At 46.8% G+C, this 13,897-nt stretch overlaps 2 protein-coding genes across 2 annotated transcripts in view; one reads left to right on the top strand and one right to left on the bottom strand.

The window, feature by feature from the left end:
* The window catches only part of LOC138355768 (serine/arginine repetitive matrix protein 2-like), a 39,613-nt gene that overhangs the window by 10,101 nt on the left and 15,615 nt on the right, over positions 1–13,897 (bottom strand). The window lies entirely within an intron of this gene.
* Positions 6,579–13,897, top strand: part of LOC123753966 (bone morphogenetic protein 2) — a 42,826-nt gene continuing 35,507 nt past the window's right edge. Inside the window, exon 1 of the mRNA XM_069307889.1 lies at positions 6,579–7,837. The gene's annotated coding sequence lies outside the window, so the exon portion shown is untranslated. The remainder of the gene's footprint in view (positions 7,838–13,897) is intronic.

Here is a 13,897-nt window from a genome sequence, read left to right as displayed (position 1 = left end):
CAGACGTTGAGCCAGATGCTGAGCCAGACGTTGAGCCAGACATTGACCCAGACATTGAGCTAGACGTTGAGCCAGATGCTGAGCCAGACGTTGAGTCAGACGTTGCGCCAGACGTTGCGCAGACGTTGAGTCAGATGCTGAGCCAGACGTTGAGCCAGACATTGAGCCAGACATTGAGCCAGACGTTGAGCCAGATATTGAGCCAGACGTTGAGCCAGATATTGAGCCAGACATTGAGCCAGACGTTGAGCCAGATATTGAGCCAGACATTGAGCCAGACGTTGAGCCAGATATTGAGCCAGACGTTGAGCCAGACGTTGCAGCAGACAGGCAAGAGAGCAGCGAGGAGGGAGTGCCCTTGACGGGTCCTGCTGTTAACATTGGAGCGGTGAGTCTGGCTCCTGGTCGGTTATACAGGTTTATTCATTCATACTGCCTTCATCACCATAGTGTGCGTGGACATACGTGCATGTATGCATTCATGTATACATACTTACCTACATGCTAACACTGGCCCACACCACTGTAAGTATGCATATATATATATATATATATATATATATATATATATATATATATATATATATATATATATATATATATATATACATGCATGCATGTTTATGTACGTGAATTTATACATACATAAATGTACACACACGCGCGCGCACACACACACACACACACAGTGTGTATGTGTGTGTGTGAGAAGAGCAGCTGAGAAAAGGTATGAAAATGATATAGCTAATAAAGCCAAGACCGAACCAAAGCTACTACACAGTCACATCAGGAGGAAGACAACAGTGAAGGAACAGGTGATGAAACTTAGGGTGGGCGAGGACAGGTACGCAGAGAATGACAAAGACGTGTGTGAAGAACTCAACAAAAGGTTCCAGGAGGTCTTTACAATAGAACAGGGAGATGTCACGGCGCTAGAAGAGGTGGCAGCAAACTAGGTGACCTTGGATAGGTTCGAAATTACAAGAGATGAGGTCAAGAAGCACCTATTAGAGCTGGATGTGAGAAAAGCTGTTGGGCCGGACGGAATCTCGCCATGGGTATTGAAAGAGTGTGCAGGAGCACTTTGCTTACCACTCTCCATAGTGTATAGTAGCTCACTGGAAACGGGGGACCTACCAGAAATATTGAAGACTACTAATGTAGTACCAATATACAAAAAGGGTGACAGACAAGAGACACTGAACTACAGGCCAGTGTCCTTAACTTGTATACCATGCAAGGTGATGGAGAAGATTGTGAGAAAAATCTAGTAACACATCTGGAGAGAAGAGACTTCGTGACAACCCATCAACATGGGTTCAGGGAGGGTAAATCTTGCCTTACAGGCTTGATAGACTTCTACGATCAGGTGACAAAGATTAAGCAAGAAAGAGAAGGGTGAGCGGACTGCATTTTTTTGAACTGTCGGAAAGCCTTTGACACAGTACCCCCATAAAAGGTTGGTGCATAAGTTGGAGAAACAGGCAGGAGTAACTGGTAGGGCGCTCCAGTGGATAAGGGAGTACCTAAGCAATAGGAAGCAGAGAGTTACAGTGAGGGGTGAGACTTCAGACTGGCGTGAAGTCACCAGTGGAGTCCCACGGGGCTCTGTACTGGAACCTATCCTGTTTCTGATATACGTAATTGATCTCCCAGAGGGTATAGACTCATTCCTCTCAATGTTTGCTGACGACGCCAAAATTATGAGAAGGATTAAGACAGAGGAGGACAGCTTGAGGCTTCAAGAAGACCTGGACAAGCTGCAGGAATGGTCGAATAAATGGCTGTTAAGAGTTTAACCCAAGCAAATGTAATGTAATGAAGATAGGGGTAGGAAGCAGGAGACCAGATACAAGGTAAGATTTGGGAGATGAAATACTTAAGAGTCAGAGAGAGTGAAAGGCCTGGGGGTTGATATCACGCCAGACCTGTCCCCTGAAGCTCATATCAAGAGGATAACATCAGCAGCATATGCTAGGTTGGCTAACATAAGAACGGCCTTTAGAAACATGTGTAAGGAATCTTTCAGAACATTATATACCACATATGTCAGATCAATCCTGGAGTATGCGGCTCCAGCATGGAGTCCATATCTAGTCAAGCATAAGACTAAACTGGAAAAGGTTCAAAGGTTTGCCACCAGACTAGTACCCGAGCTGAGAGGTATGAGCTACGAGGAGAGACTACGGGAATTAAACCTCACTTCGTTGGAAGACAGAAGAGTTAGGGGGGGGACATGATCACCACATTCAAGATTCTCAAGGGAATCGACAGGGTTGATAAAGACAGGCTGTTTAACACCAGGGGGACACGCACTAGGGGACACAGGTGGAAACTGAGTGACCAAATGAGCCACAGAGATATTAGAAAGAACTTTTTTAGTGTCAGAGTGGTTGACAAATGGAATGCATTAGGAAGCGATGTGGTGGAGGCTGACTCCATACACAGTTTCAAATGTAGATATGATAGAGCCCAGTAGGCTCAGGAATCTGTACACCAGTTGATTGACCGTTGAGAGGCGGGACCAAAGAACCAGAGCTCAACCCTCGCAAGCACAATTAGGTGAATACAATTAGGTGAGTACACACGCACACACACACACACACACACAGGGCCTCGCGGCTGAGTGGACAGTACTCGGGGGAGTTGTAGTTATAAGGGCCCGGGTATGATTCTCGGTGGAAGCAGAAATAAATGTGCAGTGTTTCTTTCACATGATGTACCTGTTCACCTAGCAGTAAATAGTATCAGAGAGTTAGAAAGCTGCTACGGGCTGCTTCCTGAAGGTGTTTGTGTGTGTGTTGAAGGGAGATATATATAGTAGACATAAATGAGGAAAAATAGATCGATTACAAAGGCTGGGTCCAAGAGCTAACAGCTCGATTCTGCAGACGCAATTAGTAAATAGAAAAATAGTAAATACACAGAGACTAGCAGGTGGTAGGTAAGGCTTACCTAAAAGGGATGAGGTAATACTGAATGATAGGCAACTATGTAAAGCGTTTAATGAACAAATCGTGGCGCAGTTGACTAGAGTGCGCATCAGGGAACACCCAACGCATAGGTTCGAACCCTCATCACGGCTCCTGTGGATTTCTTCATTGATATATCACAATAATGTGATTTCTAAGTGAGTGTAAAGTTATTGTAAGATTGAAGAAGTGCTCAAAGTGGAGCCAGGACAAGTACCTGTCATGAGAAGGGAACAATTCTCCATAGAGTATAACAGTAGCGACACATGACGAGGTAAGAGACCAGCGTCAGGGACTTGAAGAAACTCAGACTGTGGCCACCCGGCAGGATATCCCCATGCATCCTAAAAGAAGTTGCAGTAATCCTGTGCGAGCCACTTGCAATGATCAGCAATGCAGCGCGGAGACGGGTTGTGCCGGATACCCCTGGAAGGAGACGTGTTATCCCAACATACAAGATGGCCATTATCAGACAGGTAACACCCACCTTCTAACCAGTCTCCCCTATCAAGTATATCAAGCAATGCGATAGCAATAGTGATAAAGAAGAGAACAACGATATATTTGAATTAATTGAACACCAACACGGATTCAGAGAAGGGAAGACATGCATGATGTACATATTAGAGTTTAACTAGAGAACAACATTGTGCTATAAAAGAGGCACTAATACAGTGTCAATAATGAGTACTTAAATGAGAAATTACCCATGAAATAGTAAGAGTAAGAGTAATATGGGGTAAACGGATATGGGTAAATGTCAATAGTGGAGTCCCACAAGGCTCAGTGATGGGACCTATGCTATTCCTAGCATATATAAACGACATAGCTGATCAACTAGACTCTTGTTGTATCAGCGTTTGCTAACGGAGTAAACGTAAATAGTAAGGTAAGCGACTTCAGGAAGACTTAAGCTTACGACATGGATGGACAATGGGTTAGTAGATTTCATGCCAAGTAAGTGCAACGTCATGAACGAGCTAGAAGAGAAGATAGTAGCGGCTATAAGATCGACCCTTCAAACTATGTCAGGTAAGAATAAACACAAATAAATTTCCAAAGAGCCAAAGCTCAACCTCCGCCAGCACAACTAGGTGAGTACACACACACACACACACACACACACACACACACACACACACACACACACACACACACACACACACACACACACACACACACACACACACACACACACACACACACACACACACATGTACATGTACCCAGCATCTTCAAGCCACACCGGAGACGCTGGTCACCAGGAACCGGTGGACAGACGCCATTCAAAGTTAATTAAAAGTCTATTAGAGTGTTTATCAGGTTGCAGCATCCCAAGACTCTTGGCCCCGCCTGACTGGGCTCAAGATACACCGATTAGCATTCTGGGAGAACACTACTGGCCTCGAGTGGCGCTCTCATCCCCCGCCACCCGGGCACAGGCGTCAGGACACTTCCCTCTTTGACGCTTCACAGACCACCGTAGTGCGTAGGTTACTTTGTTGGGTCTGAATGGCCACAAGGAAGGACAAGGGGGGTCAATAGGGGTCGAGGGGGGCTATTGGGATAAGCAGTTAGAAGGGACTGAGTGAACTTTGTGATTAGGGTTACTGGAAAGGGTTACATGGTCTTGGGCGTTCTACACAGGCATGGAGGCTACGGGAGCGCACGTGACGAGGAGGTCCTGGCCACATGTGTCCGTCTCACCCCTCTCCATCACATAACTTTTTAATCAGGTCACAAAAAATATTGTTTGAGGAAACTGCGGATGGATGGAGTGTTTCCACCCGAGGGAAATGACTGTTGAGTGCACTGTATGAGGCAGTATAAACCATGTGCACTCACCTAGATGTGCATGCAAGTCGGGTGTCAGCTCCTAAGCCCGCCGTGAAATATTTGTTGCTGCAACTACTTCTTCGTTTAACAAATCCAATATATTTACAGCGTTGACGTTCTTTACGACGTAGCTGTCTCTCGTCTGTATCCCTAGGTGCTTCCGTTCCTAGAATCTTACATGTCGTTATCGTGTCACTTCTGTTCATCCAATGTGGTGAAGTCCGGTTCCCTCAGTCTTTCCTCGTAGCTTAGTTCCCTCAGCTCTGGAACTAGTCAAACTGTTTAACTTTGAACATTGGCTTTGAAGATTTTTTTATTTCAGGTGGGAGTTCCTTGTCGGGATTGCATACTTAAGGTGTAAAAATCTCACATAGGTTTTTAAATAACGTTTTAAAAGCTCCTTTTACCAAGCTCCTGAAAGATAGTTGGATATTTTCTGTTTGGTCTATGGTGCCGTTATTCTGCTAAAGTGTGATTCTTGCATTAGGTCTTTCTCCATGATGAAGGAATCAGTCTGCCCTTTATTTTGCAAAGGTTCTCTTGCTCCTGTTTCTACCACCATAACTTTGGATTTGTCAGGAATTGCGTGGTAGCTATTCTTCACACTTACTATGAAATGTGTGTTGTTAATTTTGCACTATATTACTGTGCTCTCCGTTCTGATTCTTCCTATTGGTTTTGCATCATCAGTAAACACTAACATGAGGAATTGCATTTTTTATTTGCTGTTTTCACCTCTCTCAATCTTTCCTCACTTGACGTTCTCAGTTATGCTTTGCATGAATAGGCACTGGGTTCCAAGCTGGTGCTACACACTATAATCCTGTCCTCATGTACAAGGTGTAGACATTTATGGGCGAAAATGTCATGGTAGGAAAAGATGGATCTGCTCTGGACAGGTTTGTCAGCTTTGTGCATACCGCTGATGTTATGTAGTTTATATGTGCCTCCCATGGTGGCTTAATGTCCATCTTGTGGCTTTTTTCTCTTCTCGGGATTGTCGCTTCTTCGAGGCATGTAGCTCTTCTATTCTTTCATCTCTTCACATCCTAATTATTTTGTATTTTGTTATATTAAATTAGAGAAACTCCTCATATTAGTCATTTCCATATAGGCCTATCAGGAACGGTCCTGGAAGTGGCCTTTGAGGATGACAACAATATTATTTTCGCCGTCAACAGCTCCAGCCTCACTGTTACTAGGATTTTTGCGTCATTCCTCCAGTGAGGAACAATGTCGAATTGTTTCTGGCAGTCTGGGAATATACAGTCTACCCATCCCTACCCTTCATGGGTACTCCTGGTTATACCATCTTTAAACGTTAATTAGTTAAATACGGGATTTACCGTCACTGAACCCACGCTGGTTATTTGCTACAGAATTTGTAATGTTTGTTGTTTCCAGATGATTGTGATTTTAGGGTGATTAATGTGGAGGGGTTGGTTGTGGTGGTGGTGGTGGTGGTGGTGAAGGTGGTGGTGGGCGGCCATGGTGTCCAGGTCAGTGCCGGTCGGCCATGGGGACCTGGTAGGACTCGCTGGCAGTTGTGCATGATGGGAAGATGGCCCAATGGGCTAGCTCATGGTCGGCAAGGTGAGGAAGAGGCCATGGCAGGGCAGGGTAGGCCAGCAGGAGAGTTGAGTAGGCCTGGAGAGGGGTGGTGTAACAGCGCATGCGCAGGTGTGGTCCAGTGAGTGGCCGCTGTGTAGCCCCGGGCTGCCCACCACCACCACCACAGCGCCGCCCCACCACCCCAGCCCTGCCCACCGCCCTCCAGTTAACCCTGCAGCAGCCCAGAGCTCCCGCACGCACCTCTCTACACCCACCACCTCCCTCAGTCGACCCCTATATCCTGCCTGAAGTGGTAGCCACGCGGAAAATATACTTCCTCCTGTGACAATATCCTTGTGCCATAATACATTCTGGTGAAAGTCTGTGTGAGAAGCGTGCATCAGTGTGGTTTGGAAGGCAGCTGGCAGAGCGAGGCAACTGTGACCACAGCTGGCATGTCACATACTCTCACTCCATCCCTGCCTGTTCTTCTTTCGTCCTCACCACTCCACCACCTGTCTCCTGCACGCCGAGGGACAGCTAGCGCAACTGTGTGAATGTGGCCGTGTTGAAGAAGCTGTTCAGCCACCCTGCCGCTGCTCCCTGCAGCTGTGGCGAGCTGTTGCTACGGAGGGCCGTCAGTGAGCGTCGCCTGGAACAGGAGCCCACACGGGACCCAGGCACCCGCTGTTACGCCGTCACTCACCCTTGTAAAGGAGCGGAAGACGCAGCATCCCAGTCTGGCTTGAGATCAGGTGTTTGGTGACGGTGGCGGTGTGAGGTGAGGTGAGGAGTGTGTGACGCACTCACCACACACAGTGCTTACAGTGTGACGAGGTTTGTGTGTGCGTCTTGGCCCAGAGGTGCCACTGTGATCCCTCAGGTGCGTGAGGATCTCTTTAGTGCGTGGCTGAGAGGTCGCAGGCAGCGGCCAGGAGCTAGAGTCTCTACCACGGTGATCGTTGAGGCCAGAGCATCACAACATCACTCACGAGTGTGCTCGGCAGAAAGTCCAACGAGACCTAATGTTTAGCGTAGAATTTTGTAGTACTTTTTACAGTGATTGTGTCGGACCTGGTGCCTAGTGCCAGCCCGGGAGAGCCAGTTGGTGCCACAGTGACCGACCCAGCACCCAGCTGGGGCGCGTCCCCGAGGGCACTGCCTGCAGCCAAGCACCGTCGTCACCGCGCGCGCTACGGTCAACGTCTTGTTTCAAACAGAAGTCATCGAAGTAGGTTCTAGGTGCGGCCAGTGGCAGCTGGGGCGGTGGGGACCCCGGCGGAGTTGTGGTGATTCTTGTGTCTTTCCGGAAGGATGTGAGTGATGTACCCTCGGCCCGACGCCCACCTTACGCCCACCCCACGCCCGCAAGCCCACTACACACCAGCCACACGCCCGCACGAACACCCCACACCCGCCCCACGCCCACACGCCCACCAAACTACGCCATTAAGCGCACCACCGCATCAAAGTAACTGGTAAGAATATTATTTCCTGCTATATCTGTTCCCAAAACAAATCTCGCAACTTAAAGATTTCTTTTATTAAACCTAATCACAAACGCAGCTCCGGGAGAATCGAACGTCGAAATTACAGAACAAAAATATTAAATGTTTTCGCATCATATCTTTAACACGTAGAATATTAAATACAAAAAAAATTACGTAAATACAAATTCCTATTTTTTTATTATAGAATGAAGCTGATGTGGCCTTTGTAGCCAGGGGAGACATGGGGTGAGGTACGCCAGTGAGGCGAGGACAGACATGGGTATGGTACGGGGTGAGGTACCCCAGTGAGGCGAGGACAGACATGGGTATGGTACGGGGTGAGGTACACCAGTGAGGCGAGGACAGACATGGGTATGGTACGGGGTGAGGTACGCCAGTGAGGCGAGGACAGACATGGGTATGGTACGGGGTGAGGTACCCCAGTGAGGCGAGGACAGACATGGGTATGGTGCATGGTGAGGTACCCCAGTGAGGCGAGGACAGACATGGGTATGGTACGGGGTGAGGTACGCCAGTGAGGCGAGGACAGACATGGGTATGTGGATCACGGTAGGGGGCCGTATTGAGGTCTCCATACACACACACACACACACACACACACACACACACACACACACACACACACACACACACACACACACACACACACACACACACACACACACACACACAATTGGTTCCCGCTTCGTTGAAAGGCGAGACCAACGAGCTGGAGCTCAACCCCCGTAAGCACAACTAAGTAAAACTAGGTAAGTACGCACACACAAGTATACGTGCACACACGCACGTACACGTATACACACATATGTACTCATGCATGCGCGCTCGCACACACACCTCTACAGGAGTGGACAAACAAGTGATTGCTGGAGTTCAATCTTAATAAGTGTAAAGTAATGACTATGGGAAAGGGAGAAAGAAGACCAGAAGGTGTCTATACCATTAATGGATGGCACTTGTAGGAATCTGAGAAAGAGATCTGAGAGTAGATATAATTCCAGCAGTAACCAGGGGCACACACAGACAAGGTACCATCAGCAGCATATTGGACGCTGCCGAACTTTAGAATGTCATTTAGAAACCTAAATTAGGACGTTTTCAAGGAAATCTACACATCTTTTACTTAACAAGTAATGGAATATGCAGCACCGCCTTGGAAGCCGTACCTTGTGAAATATAAAACTTAAAACTGAAAAAGTGAAGAGGTTTGCAACTAGATTGGTGCCAGAGCTTAGAGTGTTAAGTTATGAGTATAGGCTGAAGGAACTAGACCTCATAGCCTTGGAGGACAGAGGAAATAGCGGAGATATGATAACAACGTACAGATACTGAGGGGAATAGACAAGGTGGACAAGGACAGGCCCTTTAAGTTGAGAGACAGCAGGACAAGAGGGCACAAGTGAAGCTGGAATCCCAAATGCGTTTAATAAATGTAAAAAAATATTCGTACCCAGTACGGGTGGTCAACAAGTGGAACGCACTAAAGTAAGAAGCTGTGGAAGCCACCTCCAATCACAAGGTCTAGGAAAGGATCTACAAAAATAGTGATTGTTAGAATAGTGAAGCTTTAACGCAACAGGTACAACAAGGCTACTAGGCGGAGCACGAAGAGCTGAACCTCACTTCCCCGTAGTCACTGATGGGTAAGTACGCACACACACACACACACACACACACACACACACACACACACACACACACACACACACACACACACACACACACACACACACACACACACACACATGTGTGTGTGTGTGTGTGCCTGGTAGCCTGGTGGATTGCGCGCAGGACTCGTAATTCTGTGGCGCGGGTTCGATTCCCGCACTCGGCAGAAACAAATGGGTCTTTCACCCTGAATGCCCACGTTACCTAGCGGTAAATAGGTACCTGGGAGTTAGTCAGCTGTCACGGCTTGCTTCCTGGTGTGTGTGTGTGTGTGTGTGTGTGTGTGTGTGTGTGTGTGTGTGTGTGTGGTGTGGGGAAAAAAAAAGTAGTTAGTAAGAGTCGATTGACAGCTGAGAGGCGGGCCAAAAGAGCAAAGCTCAACCCCCGCAAACACAACTAGGTGAATACACACAAGCACACACACAAACCTCACGTCGCTAGAAGACAGAAGAGTTAGGGGGGACATGATCACCACGTACAAGATTCTGAGAAATTGACAGGGTAGATAAAGACAGACTATTTAACACAAGGGGCACACGCACTAGGGGACACAGGTGGAAATTGAGTGCTCAAATGAGCCACAGAGATATTAGAAATAATTTTTTTAGTGTCAGAGTAGTTGACAAATGGAATGCATTAGGCAGTGATGTGGTGGTGGCTGACTCCATACACAGTTTCAAGTGTAGATATGATAGAGCCCAGTAGGCTCAGGAACCTGTACACCAGTTGATTGACAGTTGCGAGGCGGGACCAAAGAGCCAGAGCTCAACCCTCGCAAGCACAAATAGGTGAGCACACACATGCACATATGTTTTTTTATTATTATTATTTTCTACCACAGACGTGGCCACACATTTACAATGCTAACCAGCATATATACATTTTATTCTGTCCTCCATGGACAAGGTTAGAGATGTGTTAAACATATAGTTCAGGGATTTATTGAACAATCAACCACAGAAGGTGAATGTAGTGCTTTTAAAATGCTAGGCTAAGCTACATACGTAAATACATAGATACACAGATTTACGTATGCCCTACATAAAGTGTTCGATGTGTCTTTTACATAGTGTCATTAATGTGCATTTACAAAGGTGAAATGTAATTCTGATCAGCTTCCACATATACATTTTACACATACATACACATACATAGATACATACATACACATATATACACACACATACATACACAAACATTTGTCTCTTTTACTCTGAAAGGGTGAGATAGCTGATAGAGAAACTAGTGTGTGCAATTAAGAACTTAACTACTGAAGGTGATTAAGATGCTTTTACAAGCTCAGGTTATATAGTTACATCACATACATTGTATAATTGATACATTACATGGTCAATCTTGGGTACAAGTCCAATATATCATCAAGTGTTCCAGTACTCATATAGTAGTTACAGCGGGGCCTCGCTACGCTGGAGTATGCAGTTCTAGTCTGAAGTTCATACCTAGCTAAACACAAGACAAAGTTAGAAAAGATTCCGAGGAATGCCACCAGACTAGTCCCAGAACTGAAAGGTATGAGCTACGAGGAAAGGCTACGGGAGCTAAACATCACGTCTCTGGAAGACAGAAGAGTAAGGGAAGACATGATAACAACCTACGAGATTCTCAGGGGAATTAACAGGGTGGACAAAGACAATCTATTTAGCACGGGGGGAACACGAACAAGGGGACACAAGTGGATACTGAGTACCCAAATGAGCCACAGAGACATTAGAAAGAACTTGTTCAGTGTCAGACTAGTTAACAAATGGAATGCATTAGGCAGTGATGTGGTGGAGGCTGACTCCATACACAGTTTCAAATGTAGATATGATAGAGCCCAGTAGGCTCAGGAATCTGTACACTAGATGAATGACGGTTGAGAGGCGGGACCAAAGAGCCAGAGCTCAACCCGCGCAAGCACAACTAGGTGAGTACACACACACACACACACACTTGTGTGGTACTATTGTGTACCACATTGTACTATTGTGTGGTACTATTGTGTACCACATTGTACTATTGTGTGGTACTATTGTGTACCACATTGTACTATTGTGTGGTACTATTGTGTACCACATTGTACTATTGTGTGGTACTATTGTGTACCACATTGTACTATTGTGTGGTACTATGCTACTATTCACTTGTGTGAAACTATTTAACACTGGTGGGACGCGAACAAGGGGACACAGGTGGACACTGAGTGCCCACATGAGCCACAGGGACGTTAGAAAGAACTTTTTCAGTGTCAGAGTAGTTAACGGATGGAATGCATTAGGCAGCGATGTGGTGGAGGCTGACTCCATACACAGGTTTAAATGTAGATATGATAGAGCCCAGTAGGCTCAGGAACCTGTACACCAGTTGATTGACGGTAGAGAGGCGGGACCAAAGAGCCAAAGCTCAACCCCCGCAAGCACAATTAGGTGAGTACATGAGACTTCAAGAAGACCTAGACAAACTGAAGGAATGGTCGAACAACTGGTTGTTAGAGTTTAACCCACGCAAATGTAATGTAATGAAGATAGGTGTGGGGAGCAGGAGTGTGTCTTCTAGGTCACTTGGGAGATGAAATTCTTCAAGAGTCAGAGAGAGAGAGAGAAAGACCTGGGGGTTGATATCACGCCAGACCTGTCCCCTGAAGCCCATATCACGAGGATAACATCAGCAGCATATGTTAGGTTGGCTAACATAAGAACGGCATTTAGACACTTGTGTAAGGAATCATTCAGAACTTTGTATACAACATATGTCAGATCAATCCTGGAGTATGCAGCCCCAGCATGGACTCCATATCTATTCAAGCATAAGATCAAACTGGAAAAGGTTCAAAGGTTTGCCACCAGACTAGTACCCGGGCTGAGAGGTATGAGCTATGAGGAGAGACTACGGGAATTGAACCTCACGTCGCTAGAAGACAAAAGAGTTAGGGGGGACATGATCACCACGTACAAGATTCTCAGAGGAATTGACAGGGTAGATAAAGACAGGCTATTTAACACAAGGGGCACACGCACTATGGGACACAGGTGGAAATTGAGTGCCCAAATGAGCTACAAAGATATTAAAATTAATTTTGTTAATGTCAGAGTGGTTGACAAATGGAATGCATTAGGCAGTCATGTGGTGGAGGCTGACTCCATACACAATTTGAAGTGTAGATATGATAGACCCCAATAGGCTCAGGAACCTGTACACCTGTTGATTGACGGTTGAGAGGCGGGACCAAAGAGCCAGACCTCAACCCCCGCAAACACAAATAGGTGTGTACACACACACACACACACACACACACACACACACACACACACACACACACACACACACACACACACACACACACACACACACACACACACATACACACACACAGATAAACGCCAGTAAAGAGTAGACAGGATCCTGAAGTCTAAGATCCTAGGGATACACAAAAGAGATATGATCAAAGTGTTCAGCTGGGGGCAACGGTGGATCACAAGGGGAGACTGCACATCCATCATCCCTTAGAGTATATGTCTGCCTGCTTGCATATGTATCTGCCTACGTGCCTGTATGTCCAACTGCCTGCAACAGCCACTACAGGCAACTCTAGCGGCTGAGGCAGCCACTACAGGCACTCTAGCGGCTGAGGCAGCCACTACAGGCACTCTAGCGGCTGAGGCAGCCACTACAGGCAACTTTAGCGGCTGAGGCAGTCACTACAGGCACTCTAGCGGCTGAAGCAGTCACTACAGGCACTCTAGCGGCTGAAGCAGCCAAAAAAGAACCGGAGAGCTTTTAAGTAAGAGCAAAGGTAAGATATGTGACACTGTATATTGATTTGTGTAGTAGGTCTAATAGGGCAAGGATGGGGATCTTAATAGGGCAAAGTTTAAATAGACAGTGAAGATAGATGGCCATAAGGATAGGAGGAAGTGGGGCTGGGATAGGGATATATAGCAGTGGGGCAATGATAGAGACAGGCGTGTACTCGAGTCTGGCAGCAACACATATACACAGTTTGAGCCAAGTGCTTTGTTTGTTCTGGGTAAGTAGTTGACAGGTCAGACTGTGAGGGGTGCCCAGCTGGCTGCCGAGGTAAACACCCTCCAGCGTGCGTCTGGGGTCCTCGCGCCATGTTTGCCTCCCATGAGTGTGGGTAATGCTTGCACAGTTGCTTCCTGAGTGAAGCTGCAACTTAGGCAACATGCCTACCCACTGTGTGAATGACCATGGGGTACATACACTGCGGCCCGCAAGTTACTGGCGGTCGACCGCGCCGGCTGTTGCAGGTTACTTACGAAAACAGTTGACGTTATGGCAGATGCTGTTGAACTGATGAGGACAAGGAGATGGCGAAGGATGAGAGGAGCAGGGCGG

Source organism: Procambarus clarkii, chromosome 6 (assembly GCF_040958095.1).
Source record: "Procambarus clarkii isolate CNS0578487 chromosome 6, FALCON_Pclarkii_2.0, whole genome shotgun sequence".
NCBI classification, from domain to species: Eukaryota; Metazoa; Arthropoda; class Malacostraca; order Decapoda; family Cambaridae; genus Procambarus; species Procambarus clarkii.
Note: the sequence above shows the minus strand (reverse complement) of the source record. Positions and strands in the feature narration are given on the sequence as shown.